This window comes from Triticum aestivum, chromosome 4B (assembly GCF_018294505.1).
Source record: "Triticum aestivum cultivar Chinese Spring chromosome 4B, IWGSC CS RefSeq v2.1, whole genome shotgun sequence".
NCBI classification, from domain to species: Eukaryota; Viridiplantae; Streptophyta; class Magnoliopsida; order Poales; family Poaceae; genus Triticum; species Triticum aestivum.
The window spans coordinates 650638962-650650776 of NC_057804.1; positions in this window are offsets into that span (position 1 = coordinate 650638962).

Here is an 11815-nt window from a genome sequence, read left to right on the forward strand (position 1 = left end):
CCGTGTTGCTCAAAACGCTTTTGGAGCCCCGGTTCTAAGCTATAAAGCATGCCGCACTGAACGAGGGAGTAATCATCAGCACGTGACTGCCAATCGTTCATAACGTCTTGGTTCTCTGGGATGGGTGCTTCACCTAGCGGTCCTTCTAGGACATATGCTTTCTTGGCAGCTATGAGGATGATCATCAGGTTCCGGACCCAGTCCGTATAGTTGCTGCCATCATCTTTCAGCGTGGTTTTCTCTATGAACGCGTTAAAGTTCATGTTGACATGAGTGTTGGCCATTTTATCTACAAGACATATTTGCAAAGGTTTTAGACTAGGTTCATGATAATTAAGTTCATCTAATCACATTATTTAATGAACTCCCACTCAGATTAGACATCCCTCTAGAAATCTAAGTGTTACACGATCCGAGTCGACTAGGCCGTGTCCGATCATCACGTGAGACGGACTAGTCATCATCGGTGAACATCTCCATGTTGATCGTATCTTCCATACGACTCATGTTCGATCTTTCGGTCTCTGTGTTCCGAGGCCATGTATGTACATGCTAGGCTCGTCAAGTTAACCCTAAGTGTTTTTGCATGTGTAAAACTATCTTACACCCGTTGTATGTGAACGTAAGAATCTATCACACCCGATCATCACATGGTTCTTCGAAACGACGAACTTTAGCAACGGCGCACAGTTAGGGGGAACACTTTCTTGAAATTATTATAAGGGATCATCTTATTTACTACCGTCGTTCTAAGTAAACAAGATGCATAAACATAATAAACATCACATGCAATTATATAATAGTGACATGATATGGCCAATATCATATAGCTCCTTTGAACTCCATCTTCGGGCCTCCATGATCATCTTCCTCACCGGCACGACACCATGATCTCCATCATCATGATCTCCATCATCGTGTCGCCATGATGTTGCTCGCCAACTATTACTTCTACTACTATGGCTAACGGTTTAGCAATAAAGTAAAGTAATTACATGGCGTTAAATCATTGACACGCAGGTCATAAAATAATTAAGACAACTCCTATGGCTCCTGCCGGTTGTCATACTCATCGACATGCAAGTCATGATTCCTATTACAAGAACATGATCTCATACATCACAATATATCATTCATCATTCATCACAACTTTTGGCCATATCATATCACAAGGCAATTGCTGCAAAAACAAGTTAGACGTCCTCTAATTGTTGTTGCATCTTTTACGTGGCTGCAATAGGGTTCTAGCAAGAATGTTTTCTTACCTACGGAAAAGCCACAACGTGATTTGTCAACTTCTATTTACCCTTCATAAGGACCCTTCTCATCGAATCCGCTGCAACTAAAGTGGGAGAGACAGACACCAGCTAGCCACTTTATGCAACTAGTGCATGTCAGTCGGTGGAACCTGTCTCACGTAAGAGTACGTGTAAGGTCGGTCCGGGCCGCTTCATCCCACAATACCACTGAAGCAAAATAAGACTAGTAGCGGCAAGAAAATTAACAACATCTACGCCCACAACAAATTTGTGTTCTACTCGTGCAATAGAGAACTACGCATAGACCTAGCTCATGATGCCACTCTTTGGGAACGTTGCAGAAAATAAAAAAATTCCTACGGTTTCACCAAGATCCATCTATGAGTTCATCTAGCAACGAGTGATAGGAGTGCATCTACATACCTTTGTAGATCGCGAGCAGAAGCGTTCAAGAGAACGGGGTTGAGGGAGTCCTACTCGTCGTGATCCAAATCACCGATGACCAAGTGCCGAACAAACAACACCTCTGCGTTCAACACACGTACAGAGCGGATGACGTCTCGCACACCTTGATCCAGCAACGAGGAGGGAGAGGTTGATGAAGATCCAGCAGCACGACGGCGTGGTGGTGGATGCAGCAGGGTTCCGGCAGGGCTTCGCCAAGCGACTATGGGTGAGGAGGTGTAGCAGGGAGGGGAGGGAGGCGCCAGGGTGTTGGGTGCGGCTGCCCTCCCACCCCCCTCTTTATATAGGGACCCCGGGGGGGGCGCCGGCCCTAGAGATTTGATCTTTAGGGGGGCGGCGGCCAAGGGGGGTGGAGTGCCCCCCAAGGCAAGTGGAGGCGTCCCCTCCCCTAGGGTTCCCAACCCTAGGCGCAGAGGGGCGCCCAGGGGGGGTGCACCAGCCCACCAAGGGCTGGTTCCCCTCCCACTTCAGCTCATGGGGCCCTCCGGGATAGGTCGCCCCACCCGGTGGACCCCCGGGACCCTTCCGGTGGTCCCGGTACAATACCGGTGGACCCTGAAACTTTCCTGATGGCCGAAACTCGACTTCCCATATATAGTTCTTTACCTCCGGACCGTTCCGGAACTCCTCGTGAAGTCCGAGATCTCATCCGAGACACCGAACAACTTTCGGTTTGCTGCATAGTCATATTCATACAACCCTAGCGCCACCAAACCTTAAGTGTGTAGACCCTACGGGTTCGGGAGACATGTAGACATGACTGAGACGACTGTCTGGTCAATAACCAATAGCGGGATCTGGATACCCATGTTGGCTCCCACATACTCGTCAATGATCTCATCGGATGAACCATGATGTCGAGCATTCAAGCGACCCCGTATACAGTTCCCTTTGTCAATCGGTACGTTACTTGCCTGAGACTCAATCGTCGGTATCACAATACCTCGTTCAGTCTCGTTACCGGCAAATCACTTTACTCGTAACGTAATGCATGATCCCGTGACCAGACAATTGGTCACATTGAGCTCATTGTGATGATGCATTACCGAGTGGGCCCAGAGATACCTCTCTATCATACGGAGTGACAAATCCCAGTCTCGATCCGTGTCAACCCAACAGACACTTTCGGAGATACCTGTAGTGCACCTTTATAGTCACCCAGTTACGTTGTGACGTTTGGTACACCCAAAGCACTCGTACGTTATCCGGGAGTTACACGATCTCATGGTCTAAGGAAAAGATACTTGACATTGGAAGAGATATAGCAAACGAACTACACGATCTTTTGCTATGCTTAGGATTGGGTCTTGTCCATCACATCATTCTCCCAATGATGTGATCCCGTTATCAACGACATCTAATGTCCATAGTTAGGAAACCATGACTATCTGTTGATCAACGAGCTAGTCAACTAGAGGCTTACTAGGGACATATTATGGTCTATGTATTCACACGTGTATTACGATTTCCGGATAATACAATTATAGCATGAATAAAGAAAATTATCATGAACAAGGAAATCTAATAATAACCCTTTTATTATTGCATCTAGGGCATATTTCCAACAATCTCCCACTTGCACTAGAGTCAATAATCTAGTTACATTGTGATGAATCGAACACCCATAGAGTTCTGGTGTTGATCATGTTTTGCTCGCGAAAGAGGTTTAGTCAACGGATCTGCGACATTCAGATTCGTACGTACTTTGAAAATATCTATGTCTCCATCTTGAACATTTTCATGGATGGAGTTGAAACGACACTTAATGTGCCTGGTCTTCTTGTGAACCTGGACTCCTTGGCAAGGGCAATAGCTCAAGTGTTGTCACAGAAGAGTTTGATTGGCCCCGACGCATTGGGTATGACTCCTAGGTTGGTGATGAACTCCTTCACCCAAATTGCTTCATGCGCTGCCTCTGAGGCTGCCATTTACTCCGCTTAACATGTAGATCCCGCCACGACGCTCTGCTTGCCGATAACCCTTAGCGACAAGTCGAGCTTTATAGATAGTAATATTACCATCCGCGTCCGGCTTCTTCTTAAAGATCATAGTCAACCCCTTGAACTTGCCGATAACCCTTAGCGACAAGTCGAGCTTTATAGATAGTAATATTACCATCCGCGTCCGGCTTCTTCTTAAAGATCCATTTGTTTTCTATAGCTCGCCGATCATCGGCCAAGTCTGTCAAAGTCCATACTTTGTTTTCATACATGGATTCTATCTCGGATTGCATGGCCTCGAGACATTTGTTGGAATCTGGGACCGCCATTGCTTCTTCATAGTTCGAAGGTTCACCATTGTCTAACAACATGATTTCCAGGACAGGGTTGCCATACCACTCTGGTGTGGAACGTGTCCTTGTGGACCTATGAAGTTCAGTAGCAACTTGATCCGAAGTACCTTGATCAGTATCATTAATTTCCTCTCCAGTTGGCGTAGGCACCATAGGAACGTTTTCCTGAACTGCACTACTTTCCGGTTCAAGAGGTAGTACTTCATCGAGTTCTACTTTCCTCCCACTTACTTCTTTCGAGAGAAACTCTTTTTCCAGTAAGGATCCGTTCTTGGCAACAAAGATCTTGCCCTCGGGTCTTAAGTAGAAGGTATATCCAATGGTTTCCTTAGGGTATCCTATGAAGACGCATTTTCCGACTTGGATTCGAGCTTTTCAGGTTGAAGCTTCTTGACATAAGCATCGCATCCCCAAACTTTTAGAAACGACAGCTTAGGTTTCTTCCAAAACCATAATTCATACGGTGTCGTCTCAACGGATTTAGACGGAGCCCTATTTAAAGTGAATGTAGCTGTCTCTAGAGCGTATCCCCAAAATGATAGCGGTAAATCGGTAAGAGACATCATAGATCGCACCATATCCAATAGAGTGCTATTACGACGTTCGGACACACCGTTACGCTGAGGTGTTCCAGGCGGCGTGAGTTGTGAAACGATTCCACATTTTCTTAAGTGTGTACCAAATTCATGACGTAAATATTCTCCTCCACGATCCGATCGTAGGAACTTTATCTTTCGGTCACGTTGATTCTCTACCTCATTCTGAAATTCCTTGAACTTTGCAAAGGTCTCAGACTTATGTTTCATTAAGTAGACATACCCATATCTACTCAAGTCATCAGTGGGAGTGAGAACATAACGATATCCTCCACGAGCCTCAACGCTCATTGGACCGCACACATCGGTATGTATGATTTCCTCCGCGAGCCTCAAGTTGGTTGCTCGCTCCATTGTTCCAGAGAACGGAGTCTTGGTCATTTTGCCCATGAGGCATGGTTCGCATGTGTCAAATGATTCATAATCGAGAGACTCTCTAAAAGTCCATCAGCATGGAGCTTCTTCATGCGCTTGACACCAATGTGACCAAGGCGGCAGTGCCACAAGTATGTGGGACTATCGTTATCAACTTTACATCTTTTGGTATTCACACTATGAATATGTGTAACATTACGTTCGAGATTCATTAAGAATAAACCATTGACCATTGGGGCATGACTATAAAACATATCTCTCATATAAATAGAACAACCATTATCCATGGATTTAAATGAGTAGCCATCTCATATCAAACGAGATCCAGATACAATGTTCATGCTCAAACTTGGCACTAAATAACAATTATTGAGGTTTAAAACTAATCCCGTGGGTAAATGTAGAGGCAGCGTGCCGATGGCGATCACATCAACCTTGGAACCATTCCCGACGCACATCGTCACCTCGTCGTTCGCTAGTCTCCGCTTATTCTGCAGCTCCTACTATGAGTTACAAATATGAGCAACGACACCGGTATCAAATACCCAGGAGTTACTACGAGTACTGGTAAGGTACACATCAATTACATGTATATCACATATACCTTTGGCGTTGCCGGCCTTCTTGTCCGCTAAGTATTTGGGGCAGTTCCGCTTCAAGTGACCCTTCCCTTTGCAATAAAAGCACTCAGTCTCAGGCTTGGGTCCATTCTTTGACTTCTTCCCGGCAACTGGCTTACCGGGCGCGGCAACATCCTTGCCGTCCTTCTTGAAGTTCTTCTTACCCTTGCCCTTCTTGAACTTGGTGGTTTTATTGACCATCAACACTTGATGTTCTTTCTTGATTTCTACCTCTGCCGACTTCAGCATTGAAAATACTTCAGGAATAGTTTTGACTATCCCCTGCATATTGTAGTTCATCACAAAGCTCTTGTAGCTCGGTGGGAGCGACTGAAGGATTCTGTCAATGACCGCCTCGTCCAGGAGGTTAATGTCCAGCTGGGACAGGTGGTTGTGCAACCCAGACATTTTGAGTATGTGCTCACTAACAGAACTATTTTCCTCCATCTTACAACTATAGAACTTGTCGGAGACTTCATATCTCTCGACCCGGGCATGAGCTTGGAAAACCATTTTCAGCTCCACGAACATCTCATATGCTCCGTGTTGCTCAAAACGCTTTTGGAACCCCGGTTCTAAGTTGTAAAGCATGCCGAACTGAACGAGGGAGTAATATCAGCACGTGACTGCCAAGCGTTCATAACGTCTTAGTTCTCTAGGATGGGTGCTTCACCTAGCGGTCCTTCTAGGACATATGCTTTCTTGGCAGCTATGAGGATGATCCTCAGGTTTCGGACCCAGTCCGTATAGTTGCTGACATCATCTTTCAGGTTGGTTTTCTTTAGGAACGCGTTGAAGTTCATGTTGACATGAGCGTTGGCCATTTGATCTACAAGATATATTTGCAAAGGTTTTAGACTAAGTTCATGATAATTAAGTTCATCTAATCAGATTATTTAATGAACTCCCACTCAGATTAGACATCCCTCTAGTCATCTAGGTGTTACACGATCCGAGTCAACTTGGTCTTTTCTTTCGGTTTCATTGATAGCAGAAGAGTACGCTAGCTAGCGGAGCCTGAAAATGCTTGCTTGCGCCCCACCCCTACGGAAACTATTGCCTATGCTTGCTGCTCGCTCAGTGTCAGTAGAAGGGAAGAAAAGATGGTCACTCCTTTTAGGAACATGGCGAGCCTTACTTACGACTGTTGCACTTCACTCGCTGCTCGTTCATTCACTTGCTCATGAACTCGCTGCTTCGCCAGAAGCGACTAGTCGCCTCCTTTCCTCCGCCGAAAGATGCTTAGGCCGTGTCCGATCATCACGTGAGATGGACTAGTCATCATCGGTGAACATCTCCATGTTGATCATATCTTCCATACGACTCATGTTCGACCTTTCGGTCTCTGTCTTCCGAGGACATGTCTGTACATGCTAGGCTCGTCAAGTTAACCCTAAGTGTTTTAGCATGTGTAAAACTGTCTTACACCCGTTGTATGTGAACGTAAGAATCTATCACACCCGATCATCACGTGGTGCTTCGAAACAACGAACTTTAGCAACGGCGCACAGTTAGGGGGAACACTTTCTTCAAATTATTATATGGGATCATCTTATTTACTACCGTCGTTCTAAGTAAACAAGATGCATAAACATAATAAACATCACATGCAATTATATAATAGTGACATGATATGGCCAATATCATATATCTCCTTTGATCTCCATCTTCGAGGCTCCATGATCATCTTCGTCACCGGCACGACACCATGATCTCCATCATCATGATCTCCATAATCGTGTCTCCATGAAGTTGCTCGCCAACTATTACTTCTACTACTATGGCTAACGGTTTAGCAATAAAGTAAAGTAATTACATGGCGTTAAATCATTAACACGCAGGTCATACAATAATTAAGACAACTCCTATGGCTCCTGCCGGTTGTCATACTCATCAACATGCAAGTCGTGATTCGTATTACAAGAACATGATCTCATACATCACAATATATCATTCATCATTCATCACAACTTTTGGCCATATCACATCACAAGGCAATTGCTGCAAAAACAAGTTAGACGTCCTCTAATTGTTGTTGCATCTTTTACGTGGCTGCAATAGGGTTCTAGCAAGAACGTTTTCTAACCTACAAAAAAGCCACAACATGATTTGTCAACTTCTATTTACCCTTCATAAGGACCCTTTTCATCGAATCCTCTCCAACTAAAGTGGGAGAGACAGACACCCGCTAGCCACCTTATGCAACTAGTGCATGTCAGTCGGTGGAACCTGTCTCACGTAAGCGTACGTGTAAGGTCGGTCCGGGCCGCTTCATCCCACAATACCGCTGAAGAAAAATAAGACTAGTAGCGGCAAGAAAATTGAAAACATCTACGCCCACAACAAATTTGTGTTCTACTCGTGCAATAGAGAACTACGCATAGACCTAGCTCAGGATGCCACTGTTGGGGAACGTTGCAGAAAATAAAAAATTTCCTACGGTTTCACCAACATCCATCTATGAGTTCATCTAGCAACGAGTGATAGGAGTGCATCTACATACCTTTGTAGATCGCGAGCTGAAGCATTCAAGAGAACGGGGTTGAGGGAGTCCTACTCGTCGTGATCCAAATCACCGATGACCAAGTGCCGAACGGACAGCACCTCCGCGTTCAACACACGTATGGAGCGGATGATGTCTCCCGCACCTTGATCCAGCAAGGAGGAGGGAGAGGTTGATGAAGATCCAGCAGCACGACGGCATGGTGGTGGATGCAGCAAGGTTCCGGCAGGGCTTCGCCAAGCGACTACGGGAGGAGGAGGTGTAGCATGGAGGGGAGGGAGGCGCCATAGTGTTGGGTGCGGCTGCCCTCCCACCCCCCCTCTTTATATAGGGACCCCAGGGGGCGCCGACCCTAGAGATGGGATCTCTAGGGGGGGTGGCGGCCAAGGGGTGTGGAGTGCCCCCCAAGGCAAGTGGAGGCGCCCCCTCCCCTAGGGTTCCCAACCCTAGGCGCAGAGGGGGGCCCAGGGGGGGCGCACAGCCCACCAGGGGCTGGTTCCCCTCCCACTTCAGCCCATTGGGCCCTCCGGGATAGGTGGCCCCACCAGGTGGACCTCCGGGACCCTTCCGGTGGTCCCGGTACAATACCGGTGGACCCCGAAACTTTCCCGATGGCCGAAACTCGACTTCCCATATATAGTTATTTACCTCCGGACCATTCCGGAACTCCTCGTGATGTCCGGGATCTCATCCGGGACTCCGAACAACTTTCGGTTTGCTGCATACTCATATTCATAGAACCCTAGCGTCACCGAACCTTAAGTGTGTAGACCCTACGGGTTCGGGAGACATGTAGATATGACCGAGACGGCTCTCCGGTCAATAACCAACAGCGGGATCTGGATACCGATGTTGGCTCCCACATACTCCTCGATGATCTCATCGGATGAACCACAATGTCGAGGATTCAATCAACCCCGTATACAATTCCCATTGTCAATCGGTATGTTACTTGCCCAAGACTCGATCGTCGGTATGCCAATACCTCGTTCAGTCTTGTTACCTGCAAGTCACATTACTCGTACCGTAATGCATGATCTCGTGACCAGACACTTGGTCACTTTGAGCTCATTATGATGATGCATTACCGAGTGGGCCCAGAGATACCTCTCCGTCATACGGAGTGACAAATCCCAGTCTCGATCCGTGTCAACCCAACAGACACTTTCGGAGATACCTGTAGTGCACCTTTGTAGTCACCCAGTTACGTTGTGACGTTTGGTACACCCAAAGCACTCCTACGGTATCCGGGAGTTACACGATCTCATGGTCTAAGGAAAAGATACTTGACATTGGAAAAGCGCTTGCAAAACGAACTACACGATCTTGTGCTATGCTTAGGATTGGGTCTTGTCCATCACATCATTCTCCTAATGATGTGATCCCATTATCAACGACATCCAATGTCCATAGTCAGGAAACCATGACTATCCGTTGATCAACGAGCTAGTAAACTAGAGGCTTACTAGGGACATATTATGGTCTATGTATTCACACGTGTATTACAATTTCTAGATAATACAATTATAGCAGGAATAAAGACAATTATCATGAACAAGGAAATATAATAATAACCCTTTTATTATTGCCTCTAGGGCATATTTCCAGTAGTCTCCCACTTGCACTAGAGTCAATAATCTAGTTACATTGTGATGAATCGAACACCCATAGAGTTCTGGTGTTGATTATGTTTTGCTCGCGAAAGAGGTGTAGTCAACAAATCTACGACATTCAGATCCGTATGTACTTTGCAAATATCTATGTCTCCATCTTGAACATTTTCACGGATGGAGTTGAAACAACACTTGATGTGCCTGGTCTTCTTGTGAAACCTGGGCTCCTTCGCAAGGGCAATAGCTCCAGTGTTGTCACAGAAGAGTTTGATCAGCCCCGACGCATTGGGTATGACTCCTAGGTCGGTGATGAACTCCTTCACCCAAATTGCTTCATGTGCTTCCTCCGAGGCTGCCATGTACTCCGCTTCACATGTAGATCCCGCCATGACGCTCTCCTTGCAGCTGCACTAGCTTACTGCTCCACCATTCAAGATATACACGTATATGGTTTGTGACTTAGAGTCATCCAGATCTGTGTCGAAGCTAGCATCGACGTAGCCCTTTACGACAAGCTCTTCGTCACCTCCATAAACGAGAAACATGTCCGTTGTCCTTTTCAGGCACTTCAGGATATTCTTGACCGCTGTCCAGTGTTCCTTGCCAGGATTACTTTGGTACCTTCCTACCAAACTTACGGCAAGGTTTACATCAGGTCTGGTACACAGCATTGCATACACAATATATCCTATGGCTGAAGCATAGGGGATTACAACATCTCTTCTTTATCTTTTGCCGTGGTCGGGCATTGAGCCAAGCTCAATCTCACACCTTGCAATACAGGCAAGAACCCTTTCTTGGACTGATCCATTTTGAACTTCTTCAAAATCTTATCAAGGTATGTGCTTTGTGAAAGACCTATGAGGCGTCTCGATCTATCCCTATAGATCTTTATGCCTAATATGTAAGCAGCTTCTCCAAGGTCCTTCATTGAAAAACACTTGTTCAAGTAGGCCTTAATGATGTCCAAAATTTCTATATCATTTCCCATCAAAAGTATGTCATCTAATATAATATGAGAAATGCTACAGAGCTCCCACTCACTTTCTTGTAAACACAAGCTTCTCCATAAGTCCGCATAAACCCAAATGCTTTGATCATCTCATCAAAGCGAATGTTATAACTCCGAGATGCTTGAACCAGCCCATAAATGGATCGCTGGAGCTTGCATACTTTGTTAGCATTCTTAGGATCGACAAAATCTTCCGGCTGCATCATACACAGTTCTTCCTTAAGATGTCCGTTAAGGAATGCCGTTTTGATGTCCATCTACCATATCTCATAATCATAGTATGCGGGCAATTGCTAACATGATTCGGACGGACTTCAGCTTCGCTACGGGAAAGAAAGTCTCATCGTAGTCAACCCCTTGAACTTGCCGATAACCCTTAGTGACAAGTCAAGCTTTATAGATAGTAATATTACCATCTGCCTCCGTCTTCTTAAAGATCCATTTGTTTTCTATCGCTCGCCGATTCTATCTCGGATTGCATGGCCTCAAGCCATTTGTTGGAATCTGGGCCCGCCATTTCTTCTTCATAGTTCGAAAGTTCACCGTTGTCTAACAACATGATTTCCAGGACAGGGTTGCTATACCACACTGGTGTGGAACGTGTCCTTGTGGACCTACGAAGTTCAGTAGCAACTTGATCCAAAGTACCTTGATCATCATCATTAATTTCCTCTCCAGTTGGCGTAGGCACCACAGGAACGTTTTACTGAGCTGCACTACTTTCCGGTTCAAGAGGTAGTACTTCATCGAGTTCTACTTTCCTCCCACTTACTTCTTTCGAGAGAAACTCTTTTTCCAGAAAGGATCTGTTCTTGGCAACAAAGATCTTGCCCTCGGATCTTAAGTAGAAGGTATATCCAATGGTTTCCTTAGCGTATCCTATGAAGACGCATTTTTCCGACTTGGGTTTGAGCTTTTCAGGTTGAAGTTTCTTGACATAAGCATCGCATCCCCAAACTTTTAGAAACAACAGCTTAGGTTTCTTCCGAAACCATAATTCATACGGTGTCATCTCAATGGATTCCGAAACCATAATTCATGTCTGATCATCACGTGAGACGGACTAGTCATCATCGGTG